Raw genomic sequence first — 16,489 nt, 5'->3', positions numbered from 1 at the left:
AGTAAACACGGAGAGAGGTAAAGACAGAGAGTCAGAGATAGACTAGAAAACATAGACAGAGAGAGGCAAAGAGACAGGGAGAGCCACAGACTGAAACAGACAGAAAAGACAGCCACGGATAGGTATGGAGAGACAGAGATCAGGATCAAAATCAACACAAACACTGAGAAAAACACGTGGAGGGGAGACATGCACAGAAAGACCTAGGGAAATGGAAAACTCAAGGGAGAGCCACAGAGTACACAGAACGCTCAACAGAGAAAGGCAGAGGAAGGGCAAAAAGGCAGGATGGAGATTGCCAGAGATCCATGGTGGGGAAAGCCGCTGCCCATCACCACCAACCCCGCACCACCCCTGGCTGCCAGCCAGGCACCCCTCACCTGTAGGGTGTCCCAATGAAAGAGAGGCGTCGAGCCAGTTTGGCCCCGATCTGGGCCGATATACCAAAGTCAGCTGGAGGCAGATGGAGAGACATACTGACCTAGGGTCCCTGTCCCCTCTGGCTCCCAGCCAGTCCCCCTCCCCACCCCCACCAGCCACACTCACCCAGTCTGACCTCCCCAGGGTCGTTGATGGGGATGTTGGTTCCCTGGGGAAGAGTTGGGGGATCAGAGGCTGTCACAGACACCCCTCCCTCCTGCCAGCCCAACTCTGCCTCTGCTCCCTGGTCACACACTGCCTGAGCCCTCCAAATACCACTACCATCTCCCAGAGGCCCCACCCACCAAGGCTACTTTTCTGCCCCTAGATCACCTTGATGTCCCGGTGTATCTTCTTCTGTGAGTGTAGATAGGCCAGTCCCTGGGGAGGAGGATGGAGAGTGGGGCTGTGAGTGTTCTGGGGGTGTGAGCAGAGCCCTGCCCCCACCCAGACCCACCAAGCATCCCCTCACATGGAGCACTTCCCGGCAGACATAGCTGATCTGGAGCTCTGACAGGCGGCCTGTGACTGCAAAGGTCACCCCGGCATGGTGTCAGATGGGGACCAGGAAACCTGGCCCCAGGAGCCCCTGGCTGCCACCCACACCACGTACCACATGGGGAGGGGGTAACATGAGGGGACAAGGAATGGTCAGCAAAAGAGAGAGGCAGCGATACAGGGAACCAGAGGCCAGAGGGAGATAGATTCATTCAACCGACTACACATTTACTGTGTGCCAGGTGCCGAGGTAGGCAATGGGGACACAGCTGTGGACATAGAGACAGAGATCCCCACCCTCGTGGAGAGAATATTCCAGTGGGGGATACGGACAGTAGACAAGAGAAAAGGAGAAAGAAACAGTATGTGAGATGCGAATAAATAGAAAAAACAAAAGCAAGAAAAGACAACAGGAAATACGTGTAGGAAGGGGTATGACGTTTCATACTGGGTGATCAGCGAAGGCAACTCTGAGAAGGTGACGGGGTTGAGGATGGGAGCATTCCCACTCAACGTGAACAAGATGAGCAAGTGCAAAGGCCCGGAGGTAGGAAAGTGCCTGGTGGGCCTGAAAAGTGGCAAAGTGGGCGGAGTGGAGAGAAGGTGGGTCAGCCTGGGGTGGTTGTGGGCATCAGACTCCAGTGCTGTGATGCGAAATTTGGGCTCATTGTTGGAGGGAAATGGAAGGCTTGGGAGGGCTCTGAGCAGGAGGTGATGTGACTTTGTTAAAATGAGGAAAGTCAGAGGGAGACAGAGACAGGGACAGAAAATCAGAAACAGATCCAAACTGAGGCAGACATGGAGCGAGCTGGGCAGAGACCAAGAAGTGGCAAAACAGACACATTGAGAAAGAGAGATTCAGAGGGGACAATATAGACACAGACAGAGAGGGCACAGAGCAGGTCTGACAGCTGGTGATGTGAGTCACTTCCCCTCTGTGGGCCTCAGATTCCCCGCCTAGGACTTCCTAATGAATTCCTTCCTTTCCTGAGCTTTGTGGAGACTGGGAGATGGTCAGAGACAGAGGTGCACATCAGAAATCCAGAAGTGACTGTCACCTTGTCTACCTCGACCTGAGTCACTTGTACTGGTCCCTTGGGCTCTGGTGGAGAGGCGGAAGTGCAAGGTCCAATTCCACCTCATTCCCCTATACTCTGCTAGGCATCCTCTGTATCCCCAGGCAAGCAGGCTAAACCCCACCCATCACAGAGTTCCTCACACCCTCCTTCTCCCCCTCCCCGTCATCCATCTCACCAGTTATATATACCCAACGTTCTCCAGTCCCCTCTTAGTTCAGCCCGCTTCCCAGTTACGCTTCTGGTTAAGCACCGCCCAGCTACCCAGACCCAACGCCGCTAACCTGATAAGCCGCACCCCTCCCAGGACCTGTCCCACTCACCTGCGCTCATCTCGCCCCGCCAGCAGGAGAGCGCGCCGAAGCGCACGGCGTGGAAGAACACCGACTTCGCCGGCTGCCCGGGGCTCACGCCGATGCACACGGCGGGCAGCTCGGAGCCTGGCCCGGTCAGCAGTGAGAACACCGGCAGAGGCGTGGGTAGCGGGAAGAGCACCTGCTGCGGGCCGCTCGGGAAGGGGCGGACTCAGAGGAGGTTTGGGGCGGGGCCTGTGAGGGGCGGGGCCTTGGAAGAGAGTCGGCCTGGGGCTCCCGAAGGATTTCCGGAGCCCTCAGTCTTGGGAGGTGCCACCTAGAAACTTGAGGGGCTGAGGCTTCAGAGGGCTTAGAAGTTGAGGGGTGTGGTCTCAGAGTGGGCGTGGCTTCCACTAGGGGGCGTGCCGCCTTGGTGACAGCAAGGCCGGGCTCCCAGTGGGCGTGGCCTCCAAGGCCCTAAGGTCTTAGAGGCTCCAAAACCTGAACAGGGTCTCCTAAGAGACCTGGCGGGGCACAGGGCCTGAAGAAGAATTAGGCCCCGGGCGAAGGGCGGGGCTTAAAGAACCGGAGGGCCTCAGAAGGAGGAGCCTCCAGGAGAGCAGGCTCTTGGGGAGATTGGGAAGAGACCTCGGGTGGAAGCCCGACTTCAAAGAGCTCTCAGCAGAAGAGTGGAAGGCCCCCGCCACAGAACCTGACAAAGTCCCCAGTGCTTACAGGCCCCCTATCCGGACCAGCAGGAACTTGTTCACGGGCTGCTACCACTGAAGCAGGACCACGGATGTCTCCAATGCCCCACACAGGAACGGGCCCCCGGAGCTAGCGCCCTCCGCTGTGGAGGTGGGGAAGGATGGGTTAGGGTCAATCCTGTCTCCCCTGCCCCGCGCCCCCAAAGGCCACACATCTTTCCCCGGGCTCTGGACACCCTGCCTTAAATCGCAACCCTCTTCAGTGGCTAAAGTCCAAGTCATGCCCCTGGCCCCGCTCCCCTCTGAATATCCACGAGATTCTCTCTCACCCACATAGCACGCCTGGCAACCTTTGGTATCCTGGATCTTAGTGGAGACCATGTTCTTCCTGCAGAACAAGGTAGGCGTGAGTCGGGGTGGGGGTGGGGGTAGGGGCAGGAATCAGATAGTAGAGGGTTCTGTGGTTCCACTGGGGTCTCGTGCCTTGCTAGGAGCCGGTGGGGACTGATGTGAGCAGTGGGGCTTCCTGCTCTGGCCTCTTTCCTTTCCAGGAGGACCAGGATGCTATGAGAAGACAGGTGGGGGGACTTTCGTGCAGGGTGTGTGTATTTAGGGGAAGCAGGAATTTATAGGGCAATGCACACTCCCAGCTTTCCCCATCCCTTCCCTGGGCCCCATCCCTTTGAAATGCCCAAGTCTTTAAATCTCAAGCACGTGTATTTCTTCGCTTCCCACTTAACATATATTAAATGCCCACGGGAGGCCAGGCAGTTTGCTTGGCTCTGGTGAACAATGGTGCCTAAAATAAGTATGTTCCTAACCCTAGTGGTGCCTGTCGTCACATGAGAAACTATGGACACTTAACCAGTCAGCTGAAGTTACACATATTACAAAAGTTTAAGAAGAAACATACCTAGAGATTTTGTAAAAGTTTCTCATCCCGGATGTGATATTAATGAGCTCAAAAATCCTATTTGGCTTGGTGTTTCCTCACAAATGAGAAATTCTTTTACACAAAGCTTTTGTAAAACAATGACACAAAATTTTAACCTACAGCTCGCTCAATCTAGTTTAGTGAAGTGTGGGATAAGGACTGTCATATGACCATCAAAGAAATGTAAAGACAAACTCATTGTAGGAATGACCTCAAAACTGACTTGAGAGGTGGCAGTATTGTGAGCCCCATTTTACAGATGGGGAAACAGAGGCTTGGGAAGCCAAAGTCTCTTGCCCCAAGTCCTACATTGAAAACGTGGCTGGGATTTGAATTGTGGGCTCTGTGGAAGGGGATCCTAAGTGTTTTTTCAGCTGTGCCCAGATAGGTCCCACACCCTGACCATTGACTCCTTAAGATCTGACCCCCCCACTCCAACCCATACCAACCAACCCACAGCCAGACCTGAGAGAGACATGAGGACATTGTTGATGGAGAACACCCAGGTAGTCCGGCTAGAAGAGAGATGCAGAGCATGGAGGAGACAGCTCCTGTAAGACCCCAGCACCTCCCAATTCCAGCCTCCCAGCCTTGGCTCACCCGCGGTGCTGCCTGGCCCTCACCATCTCCAGCGTGGCCTCCTGATCATTTCGGTTCAGAATGAAAATGCCTTCCTCAGCTCCCAGGAGCAAGTGCTCGTCTTGGGGAACAGATAAGAAGATGCTGGAACCTGCCTCATCATCGAGGACCTCCCAGGCCCCCTCATCTGACCCCAAACACGGGTACTCTGTTCCCAGCCCTGACCCTCAATTCTCTACTTGCCTCCAACACTGACATTTCCAGTCCCTGTTTTCCCAAATCTGAACTCAAACCCTGACCTGTTCCCTGGAGCCGGTCTCATTCTCCCCAGCCTCTGACCTCCCACGTTCTGCTGGTTCTTCCAGCTCTGACCCACAAATCCTGACCCTCTGTCTCCTCAATTCTGACCTCAACACTAAACATGCTTCCCGTAATAGCCCTCTAAATTCTATCCCCCCTTCTCACCAGTCTGTTCCCTAAATTATACTCCTATCTCAACACTGATCCTCAAATTCAGATGCCCTGACGTATAGCTTTTTCTGTCCAGTGTGACAGAAAGTAAATTCTATTACTGTTTCCTTAACATTTACCTTTCACTGACCTTGTCTCCACATCTTTGATCCCCAAATACTTTCCCTTTCGGCTACATTCTAATCCCTAAGTCTCCTGACCCCAATATGCTGATCTTAGCCTCTCTAACACTAACCTCCAACTGAGGTAAATGGGGTCCATCTGTCCCTAGGCTTGTACCCCAAACGCTGGCCTTTCTGCCTTATCTGACACTCCTGGCCTCCAAACTCTAATTTTTCTGGTTTTCACTCTCAAACTCATCTTCACTCTACCCATCTTTGATCCTTCAACCCCAACTGTCACCCCTGGCTCTGCCCCCAACACAGATCCAACACTACCCCCCCCATTAAGACCCTCCCCTTGTCCCAGCATCTGTACCTCCATTAAGGAAACTCCCCATCCCCATCACATTCTCTGAGACTCTCCTGAATGCTCAAATTTGTTGGAGGGGTGTGTCGCGGCCGCCGTGCTGTGGATCCAGAGATGGCAGCCATTGAACAACTTTACGAGAAGGGCACATCCCTGGGTGGGCCATAGGGGCACGGCAGCAGCCCATCCAGCAGAAGATAGGAGGGGACAGGAAGGTGCCTTGGTTAAGACTCTGGAGTGCCAAGGTTCAAATCCTGCCTCTGCCTCCTCAAAGTTTTATGACCTTCGAAATCTACTTACCCCGCTGTGCCTACGTTTCCCCCATTTTTAAATGTGGGACAATATCTATCTCTGTGCTATCTATCTCCATCTGTGAAGGTATACACCATGTAAAGACATGAGGTCAGTGTCTGGCACAGAGGAGTTGCTCAACAAATGTCACCTGTCATCATTATTAGTCTTCGGCCCCGCAACCCCAACCAGGCATCCCCAGCCCCGATCAGAGGTGTGAGTCCTCAGCACAGCTGGCCTCACCTTTCTCTTCATGTATTCCTCTTTGGGGGGCAACAGAGGGGGCTGGTCATGTTCCCGAGGGCTGGGTTCCACAGTGAAGTTTCTGAGATGGGGTGGGGAAATTCAGCCCCCAAATCACCCTCCCGACCTGCCCTAACCCCACCTCTGCCCTCCTCTTACTCCAGCCGGACTTGGTACCTGAGTGAGCGGTTAGGTAGGGGCTTCGGGAGGCTGGGGGTGGCCAAAGTTGGGGGTGCGGGGGTGAGGCCCACTGGCACAGCGGACCACTACCACTGGGCTCAGCTGCCCCTCATCCGCAGTCCCCCCAGGACCCTCGTCAGATGGAGAACGGATCTTGGTTTTGGAAACAGAGAGGGAGGGTGGGGAAATACATGAGATGATCTCCGAGAGAGGGCACCCTGCTGTCTGCCTCTGCCAGATCTGATGCTGCATCTTGGGTCTGACCCTCCCCACAATATCCGACCACCACTCCAGACTTCCCCTCTAACCGCCCCCCCCAAAAACATCAACAAACACCGGCAACTAAAGGGTGAATGCTGAGTACAGCAGGAGTTTCCGATGACCAGCTACTGATGAGTGTTCATCAGGCTAAATATTTTGAGTCCCACCCCTAGGTTCAGGGATGCCCCTTCCACATCCCAGTGGGATCATCATCCTGGTCGTCCCAGACTTCAAGGGAACTAGTGTCCTAGACTCCAGCCCTGGAGAGCTCGGTATCCCAGCATCTGTGGACCCTTGCCTCCTGGCCCCAGTCCCCCAGCTGTGGCCCAGGACCTAACTTTGGGGGGTAGAGGAGGATGTATGTCTTCTGCGAGGGTGGGGCTGTAACACACAGATGGGTTAAGTGGGGGAAGAGGGTTTTGGGAGCAAGAACTGGGGTGGGTTAGGGCTGGAAGTCTGAGCTCACGAGGGCCAGGATTTGACTCTGTCTGGGCTGGAGCTGAGGGTGAAAGGACTAATAACCATGACGATCATAGTAACAGCAACACTTGGATATCAGTGTTGACAGTGCATTAGGTCTCTGCATCATCACAGCCACCTAGTAACACAGGTCCTATGAGCTCCTGGGGGTCGGGTTCTCACTTGGTGCCGGGCATGCCGCATGGGAGCCTATTACAGATGAGATGTGTGGAATGGATCTCCCCCAGGCCTGGGTCTGAGGGAGATGGGGGCCTGGGTTGACTCCTGGGGTTGAGGTTGAGTTCTGGGCCTGAGGGTCTGGAGGGGGCAGAATTCCCAGGGGCTGAGGTTCAGTGTGAGTTTGGGTGAGAAGATGAAGAAAGATGAGGGCCAGTGGTTGAGGTTTATGGCTGCAGTTGAGGTCTGGGTGTTGGAGCAACATCTAGGAGGAGCTGGGGACTGGGATGTGGCAGGGGCTCCAGGGTTGAGTTGCGGTGAGGTTAGGGGTGAAGGGTTGGTGGGGAGGAACGTGGTGGCTGGTCTCTACCAAGAGAGATGTTGGGATTTCTTCCCTGCTGGTGATTGTTTCCGCACGCAGTATGAGGACCAGCTTAGCTGAGACACCCACAGCTGGCCCTTCACTCCCACTTCAAATGCCTTATGCTTAGAGCAAGCCCCTTAGTCCCCAAATCCCTCCTCCCAAGGCCGCTGGGGGAGAGGTGACCATGTGCTGTAGAAATAATGTCTGTGCTGCATCCCTGATGTTGTAATGGATCGTTGAATTTGGAGGGGGTCAGTAGGCATCCAGGAATTCGGCCCTCCTCCCCTCACCACAGAAAACCAAGATGACAGCAGAGGCTAAAATCACGTTTATTGGGAGACACAGGCATGTCATGACCACTATATTGTGTCCACTGGGGAGGGGAGGGGGTGCAGAGACTGATTCCTAACACCCACTCCGAAACCCAGTGACTCATTCCTGGATATAGAGGTTGCTGGGGGCAGTAGATCATCTGCTGGGCGTGTCTCCACTACCACAGGCCTGGGGAAGGAAGAGAAAAATCTGTTTACTCATTCATTTGTTAATTCATTCATTCCTTCATTCATACATATATTCACAAAGAGTCTACAGAGGGTGTGCCAGCACAATGCTGGGCTTCAGCAGTGGGAGAGCAGGCAGGGCTCCTGCTGTCGAGGAGCTCAGTCTGGAGCAGCAGCCCAACATGAATCAGTGAATGACGTGAGTGCTGGGTACTAGGATGTGGCAGGGGCTCCAGGGTTGAGTTGGGGTGAGGTTAGGGGTGAAGGGTTGGTGGGGAGGAGAGTGGGGGCTGGTCTGGGAGGGTCAGGGTTAGGGTGAAGGTAGGTGTGGGTACTGAGTGTCCAGCCAGGGGTCACGGCTGAGTGGTGGAAGGAAAGCAGGGGCTGAGGTTGGGGTCATGGATGGTGGGGCTTGGTGGGGTCTGTGGCGCTCTCTAACATGTCCACGTTGTCGTAGTCATCTTCGGACTCTGACAGGTTCCTCCTGAGGAGGGACAGGCATGAGCCTCGGGCGGTCCCCACACCTATCCCAGCCCCCCTCCCACGCTGAGGGTCCCTGACCTAGGACTGCTGCTCTTGAAGCCTCCAGGGGGTTGTAAGCGAGCCTGTGGGATAGGAAAGGGTCAGCAGTGGCCCAGGGGTAGGGGAGGGCGGCGGGGCAGTGGGGAGGCATCTCACCTTGTCAGCTGTGGGTCTGGACTACATGCCTCTGAGCATCATGAACTCTATGTGCCGCCATGGGGTTTGGGGTGGGGTGGTATGCAGGTGACACACAGTGAGCTGGGGACATGGATTCGGGAATAGAAAGAATAGAACTGGGGTGTGGGTGTTGTCTGCAGCCAGGATCTTAGGACTGGAGCTGTCCCTTCAGGGGAGGGATCTTGGTTTACAGGGGTCTCATTTTGGGGTCAAGATTTGTGATCAGGGCGATGGGGGCTCAACATGGTTTTAGAGTGTTTGTTTTTAGATTCCACTTGGGTATCTGGGATCAGAACAAGGTTTCTGAGGTCTCTGGGAGTCCTGGTGGTTATAGGAAATTTTATGGGTTCCGTGTGCAGAGCGGAGAGGTAGGGGTCTCTAGAATCATTTTGTAGATGAGGTTCTCTGGGGCCTCTTGTGGGATCAGATGGTAATGGGGGGCCTCTGAGGGTCTGTTTAGAAGTGAGGAGGATCTCTGGGGTCTCTGGCAATCTGATGAGGGGATTACAAGGGTCTCCAAAGCTTAAGGATTCTCTACTGACGACAGCAGTTCGCAACTGGGATCCCCACAGAGCTGGATCGATGGGTGGATCAGATCCGCCGAGGGATGGCGGGGGGTAGCTGGGCAGAGCGGCAGCCGCGTCAGGCCCACCGGCCTCCAGCAGCCCAGTCTGGAGCCCTCGGCTCTCCCGTAACCTCTGTGCCCCCAGCTCTGTGCCAAGCCCCCCATGCTCCCTGGCTTTTCTCCTTCTAAGAGAGGCAACAAGGGGACACCCCAGGCAGGGGAGCAGCCTGAGCAAAGGTGGGGACCATCCAGTGCTTTTGTCATCCAAGCAAGGCCCACTCACCTCAGGCTCCTCATCTTCAATCTCGCCAACAGCTGCCCCCTTCCCTGGGTTCCTCAGTTTGTCAAGAAGCTCTAGGATCAGGCCTCTGTTTAGCCCGGGCTGGGACAACAGTCGGTGCTGGGGGTGGGAGGAGGAGGCGGTCAGCAGACAGAGGGCTGGGCTGCAGGGAGAGGGCTGGCACAGGGGCTTGAGAACCCATCTAAGGGAATCTGGCGGTGAAGGTGCCAATAGAGGAAGAAGGCGGGGAAGTCTGGGCAGCTGCCACCTGGGGGATTCTGAGGTGTCTGAAGGGATCAGACGAATTTAGAGAAGTTGGAGAATTCCAGAGGTGTCTCGGGTGTCCCCTGGAATTCCAGAGAACCCCCAGGAATGGGTCCTGAAGCCGTTGGCAACTTGTGAGGTTTTAGAACTCAGCATATCTTGGGGGAAAGGTCTGGGGTAAAATTTGGAGGGTCTTGGAAGGCGGAGCCCTGGGGATTTCAGAGGGAGCAGGGACTTTGAAAGGGCCATAGGCGTTCTGTGGAATAAAATCATCAGTGTTCTAGGGAGCCGAGGGAGGCCCTGGGGGGTTCTCACAGGGGGTGAGTTTGGGAAGGCTGCTCAGGGAGGGGAGGTTTACACTGAGCATCTTGGTGGCGCCAGGTCGTTTCTTGGCACTCTTGGTGAGGGTGACTTTGACGAAGATGTGGAAGGCAGCCGACCTTGGGAAGAAAAAGGCAAGTACTGGGGGAGGGTACAGTTCAAGTGTTAGAGCGCATGCCTAGCATGCAGGAGGCCCTAGGTTCAACCCACTCCTCTAAAAGTAAATAAATAAATAAATAAATAACCCCCCCAAAAGGCAAGTTCTGGGATGAGGAGACCAGAGACCATTCCATCAGATCATCAGCCCTGATTCTGCCCTCTCTCTCCCACCTTCCCATGACTCTCTCCTACCATTTGCCTTCTTCCTTTAGCCGAGGAGGCTGATAGCCACTCTTGGTCATGAGGAAGAGAACTCTAGAAAGCAAGGACAGAACATGGGATTCAGACTTCCCAGTGGAGGTCAGATCTCACGATGTGAGGGACCCCCGAGGGCACTGAGGTCAGCAGAGAGCAGTGAGGGACAGGAGGAGAATGAGGGGTTGGTTTTACGATGCATAGGACGCCACTTCCAGGGGATGCTGCTCATCATGTTACAGAGTTCCAGAAGTCTCATGGGAGCCTCAAGACATGACTCCCTGCATTGGGGGCTCCTGATGTGGAGTGGAGAAAATGCTTTCTGGGTTGAGGTTCTCGGGTTGGGCTCGAAGGGAGAGGGATCCCCTGTAGGGGGGTCTAGATGTGGGGATGCAGGCAGGGGGTGGTGTTCAGGGTCAGAGTCGAGTGGGATCTCTGGGACCAGGTGGACCTGTCACATCTGCCTACCTGAGAGGGTGAACGTCAAAGAGGGAAGGCTGTAGCTTGGCTAATTCCATGGCTGTGATGCCCAGTGACCAGATGTCACACAGCTCGTTGTATCCCCCCTTCAGGGCCACGGCCGCCACTTCCTTAGCCATCCTAAGGGCAGAGACACTCAGAGAGCCAGGGGTGACATGATGAAGGGGATTGGAGACTCCTAGGTAGGGGGTGGGGTGACAGGAGAGAGACAGGGAGCGAGCCGGAGAATGGGACACAGAGAGAGTTGGATGCAGACACATAAAGAGGCAGAGAGACAGAAATAAAGACGGAGAGAGGTAAAGACAGAGTCAGAGATAGACTAGAAAACATAGACAGAGAGAGGCAAAGAGACAGGGAGAGCCACAGACTGAAACAGACAGAAAAGACAGCCATGGACAAATATGGAGAGACAGAGATCAGGATCAAAATCAACAGAAACACTGAGAAAAACACGTGGAGGGGAGACATGCACAGAAAGACCTAGGGAAATGGAAAACTCAAGGGAGAGCCACAGAGTACACAGATCGCTCAACAGAGAAAGGCAGAGGCAGGGCAAAAGGCAGGATGGAGATTGCCAGAGATCCATGGTGGGGAAAGCCGCAGCCCACCACCTCCAACCCCGCACAACCCCTGGCTGCCAGCCAGGCACCCCTCGCCAGTAGTGTGTCCCAATGAAAGAGAGGCATCGAGCCAGTGTGGCCCCGATCTGGGCCGATATACCAAAGTCAGCTGGAGGCAGAGGGAGAGATATACTGACCTCAGGTCCCTGTCCCCTCTGGCTCCCAGCCAGTCCCGCACCCCACCCCCACCAGCCACACTCACCCAGTCTGAACTCCCCAGGGTCGTTGATGGGGATGTTGGCTCCCTGGGGAAGAGAGGGGGGATCAGAGGCTGTGAGAGACACCCCTCCCTACTGCCAGCCCAACTCTGCCTCTGCTCCCTGGTGACACACTGCCTGAGCCCTCCAAATACCACTGCCATCTCCCAGAGGCCCCCACCCACCAAGGCTACTTTTCTGCCCCCAGATCACCTTGATGTCCCGGTGTATCTTTTTCTGTGAGTGTAGATAGGCCAGTCCCTGGGGAGGAGGGTGGAGAGGGGGGCTGTGAGTGTTCTGGTGGTGGGAGCAGGGCCCTGCCCCCACCCAAACCCACCAAGCATAGACTCCCCCCACCCAAACCCACCAAACATCGCCTCACCTGGAGCACTTCCCGGCAGACTTAGCTGATCTGGAGCTCTGACAGGGGGCCTGTGACTGCAAAGGTCACCCCGGCATGGTGTCAGATGGGGACCAGGAAGCCTGGCCCCAGGAGCCCCTGGCTGCCACCCACACCAAGTACCACATGGGGAGGGGGTAACATGAGGGGACAAGGAATGGTCAGCAAAAGAGAGAGGCAGCGATACAGGGAACCAGAGGCCAGAGGGAGATAGATTCATTCAACCGACTACACATTTACTGTGTGCCAGGTGCCGAGGTAGGCAATGGGGTCACAGCTGTGGACATAGAGACAGAGATCCCCACCCTCGTGGAGAGAATATTCCAGTGGGGGATACGGACAGTAGACAAGAGAAATAGGAGAAAGAAACAGTATGTGAGATGCGAATAAATAGAAAAAACAAAAGCAAGAAAAGACAACAGGAAATACGTGTAGCAAGGGGTATGACGTTTCATACTGCGTGATCAGCGAAGGCAACTCTGAGAAGGTGACGGGGTTGAGGATGGGAGCATTCCCACTCAACGTGAACAAGATGAGCAAGTGCAAAGGCCCGGAGGTAGGAAAGTGCCTGGTGGGCCTGAAAAGTGGCAAAGTGGGTGGAGTGGAGAGAAGGTGTGTCAGCCTGGGGTGGTTGTGGGCGTCAGACTCCAGTGCTGTGATGCGAAATTTGGGCTTATTGTTGGAGGGAAATGGAAGGCTTGGGAGGGCTCTGAGCAGGAGGTGATGTGACTTTGTTAAAATGAGGAAAGTCAGAGGGAGACAGAGACAGGGACAGAAAATCAGAAACAGATCCAAACTGAGGCAGACATAGAGCGAGCTGGGCAGAGACCAAGAAGTGGCAAAACAGACACATTGAGAAAGAGAGATTCAGAGGGGACAATATAGACACAGACAGAGAGGGCACAGAGCAGGTCTGACAGCTGGTGATGTGAGTCACTTCCCCTCTGTGGGCCTCAGATTCCCCGCCTAGGACTTCCTAATGAATTCCTTCCTTTTCTGAGCTTTGTGGAGACTGGGAGATGGTCAGAGACAGAGGTGCACATCAGAAATCCAGAAGTGACCATCACCTTGTCTTCCTCGACCTGAGTCACTTGTACTGGTCCCTTGGGCTCTGGTGGAGAGGCGGAAGTGCAAGGTCCAATTCCACCTCATTCCCCTATACTCTGCTAGGCATCCTCTGTATCCCCAGGCAAGCAGGCTAAACCCCACCCATCACAGAGTTCCTCACACCCTCCTTCTCCCCCTCCCCGTCATCCATCTCACCAGTTATATATACCCAACGTTCTCCAGTCCCCTCTTAGTTCAGCCCGCTTCCCAGTTACGCTTCTGGTTAAGCACCGCCCAGCTACCCAGACCCAACGCCGCTAACCTGATAAGCCGCACCCCTCCCAGGACCTGTCCCACTCACCTGCGCTCATCTCGCCCCGCCAGCAGGAGAGCGCGCCGAAGCGCACGGCGTGGAAGAACACCGACTTCGCCGGCTGCCCGGGGCTCACGCCGATGCACACGGCGGGCAGCTCGGAGCCTGGCCCGGTCAGCAGTGAGAACACGGGCAGAGGCTTGGGTAGCGGGAAGAGCACCTGCTGCGGGCCGCTCGGGAAGGGGCGGACTCAGAGGAGGTTTGGGGCGGGGCCTGTGAGGGGCGGGGCCTTGGAAGAGAGTCGGCCTGGGGCTCCCGAAGGATTTCCGGAGCCCTCAGTCTTGGGAGGTGCCACCTAGAAACTTGAGGGGCTGAGGCTTCAGAGGGCTTAGAAGTTGAGGGGTGTGGTCTCAGAGTGGGCGTGGCTTCCACTAGGGGGCGTGCCGCCTTGGTGACAGCAAGGCCGGGCCCCCCAGGGGGCGTGGCCTCCGAGGCACCAAAGTCTTAGAGGCTCCAAGAACCTGAATAGGGTCTCCTAAGAGACCTGGCGGGGCACAGGGCCTGAAGAAGAATTAGGCCCGGGGCGAAGGGCGGGGCTTAAAGAACCGGAGGGCCTCAGAAGGAGGAGCCTCCAGGAGAGCAGGCTCTTGGGGAGATTGGGAAGAGACCTCGGGTGGAAGCCCGACTTCAAAGAGCTCTCAGCAGAAGAGTGGAAGGCCCCCGCCACAGAACCTGACAAAGTCCCCAGTGCTTACAGGCCCCCTATCCGGACCAGCAGGAACTTGTTCACGGGCTGCTTCCACTGAAGCAGGACCACGGATGTCTCCAATGCCCCACACAGGAACGGGCCCCGGGAGCTAGCGCCCTCCTGTGTGGAGGTGGGGAGGATGGGTTAGGGTCAATCCTGTCTCCCCTGCCCCGCGCCCCCAAAGGCCACACATCTTTCCCCGGGCTCTGGACACCCTGCCTTAATTCTGCAACCCTCTTCAGTGGCTACAGTCCAAGTCATGCCCCTGGCCCCGCTCCCCTCTGAATATCCAGGAGATTCTCGCTCACCCACACAGCACGCCTGGCAGCCTTTGGTATCCTGGATCTTAGTGGAGACCATGTTCTTCCTGCAGAAGAAGGTAGGCATGAGTGTGTGGTGGGTGGGGGGTAGGGGCAGGAATCAGATATTAGAGGGGTCTGTGGAACCACTGGGGTCTCGTACCTTACTAGTAGCCGGTGGGGACTGATGTGAGCAATGGGGATTCCTGCTCTGGCCTCTTTCCGTTCCAGCAGGCCCAGGATGCTATGAGAATACAGGTGGAGGGTCTTTCCTGCAGGGTGTGGGTAGGTAGGGGAAGCAGGAAGTTATAGGGAACTGCACACTCCCAGCTTTTCCCAAACCTTCCCTGGGCCCCATCCCTTTGAAATGCCCAAGCCTTTAAATCTCAAGCACCTGTATTTCTTTGCTTCTCACTTATCATATTTTAAATGCCCACGAGAGGCCAGGCAGTGTGCTTGGCTCTGGTGAACAATGGTGAGTAAAATAAGTACGTTCCTAACCCTAGTGGCGCCTGTAGTCACATGAGAAACTATGGACACTTAACCAGTCAGGTGAAGTTACACATAATACAAAAGTTTAAGAAGAAACATACCTAGAGATTCTGTAAAAGTTTCTCATCCCGGATGTGATATTAATGAGCTCAAAAATCCTATTTGGCTTGGTGTTTCCTCACAAATGAGAAATTCTTTTACACAAAGCGTTTTTAAAACAATGACACAAAATTTTAACCTACAGCTCGCTCAATCTAGTTTAGTGAAGTGTGGGATAAGGACTGTCATATGACCATCAAAGAAATGTAAAGACAAACTCATTGTAGGAATGACCTCAAAACTGACTTGAGAGGTGGCAGTATTGTGAGCCCCATTTTACAGATGAGGAAACAGAGGCTTGGGAGCCAAAGTCTCTTGCCCCAAGTCCTACATTGAAAACGTGGCTGGGATTTGAATTGTGGGCTCTGTGGAATGGGATCCTAAGTGTTCTTTCAGCTGTGCCCAGATAGCTCCCACACCCTGACCATTGACTCCTTAAGATCTGACCCACCCACTCCAACCCATACCAACCAACCTACAGCCAGACCTGAGAGAGACATGAGGACATTGTTGATGGAGTACACCAAGGTAGTCCGGCTAGAAAGAGCTGCAGAGCATTGAGGAAACAGCTCCTGTAAGACCCCAGCACCTCCCAATTCCAGCCTCCCAGCCTTGGCTCACCCGCGGTGCTGCCTGGCCCTCACCATCTCCAGCGTGGCCTCCTGATCATTTCGGTTCAGAAAGAAAATGCCTTCCTCAGCTCCCAGGTGTAAGTGCTGGTCTTGAGGAACAGATATGAAGATGCTGGGACCTGCCTCATCATCGAGGACCTCCCAGGCCCCCTCATCTGACCCCAAACACGGGTACTCTGTTCCCAGCCCTGACCCTCAATTCTCTACTTGCCTCCAACGCTGACATTTCCAGTCCCAGTTTTCCCAAATCTGAACTCAAACCCTGACCTGTTCCCTGGAGCCGGTCTCATTCTCCCCAGCCTCTGACCTCCCCCGTTCTGCTTATTCTTCCATCTCTGAACCAACAAATCCTGACCCTCTGTCTCCTCAATTCTGACCTCAACACTAAACATGCCTCCCGTAATAGCCCTCTAAATTCTATCCCCCCTTCTCACCAGTCTGCTCCCTAAATGCTACTCCTATCTCAACACTGATCCTCAAATTCAGATGCCCTGACGTATAGCTTTTTCTGTCCAGTGTGACAGAAAGTAAATTCTATTACTGTTTCCTTAACATTTACCCTTCACTGACCTTGTCTCCACATCTTTGATCCCCAAATACTTTCCCTTTTGGCTACATTCCCATCCCTAATTCTCCTGACCCCAATATGCTGATCTTAGCCTCTCTACCACTAACCTCCAACTGAGGTAAATGGGGTCCATCTGTCCCTAGGCTTGTACCCCAAACGCTGGCCTTTCTGCCTTATCTGACACTCCTGG

The 16,489-nt window shown here is 54.8% G+C and overlaps 1 pseudogene; it reads right to left on the bottom strand.

Annotated features, from left to right (window-relative positions):
* LOC135320977 (uncharacterized) overlaps positions 1-16,489 on the bottom strand; it is a 30,558-nt pseudogene that overhangs the window by 12,284 nt on the left and 1,785 nt on the right.

This window comes from Camelus dromedarius, unplaced genomic scaffold (genome assembly GCF_036321535.1).
Source record: "Camelus dromedarius isolate mCamDro1 unplaced genomic scaffold, mCamDro1.pat HAP1_SCAFFOLD_45, whole genome shotgun sequence".
In the NCBI taxonomy this organism is placed as follows: Eukaryota; Metazoa; Chordata; class Mammalia; order Artiodactyla; family Camelidae; genus Camelus; species Camelus dromedarius.
Note: the sequence above shows the minus strand (reverse complement) of the source record. Positions and strands in the feature narration are given on the sequence as shown.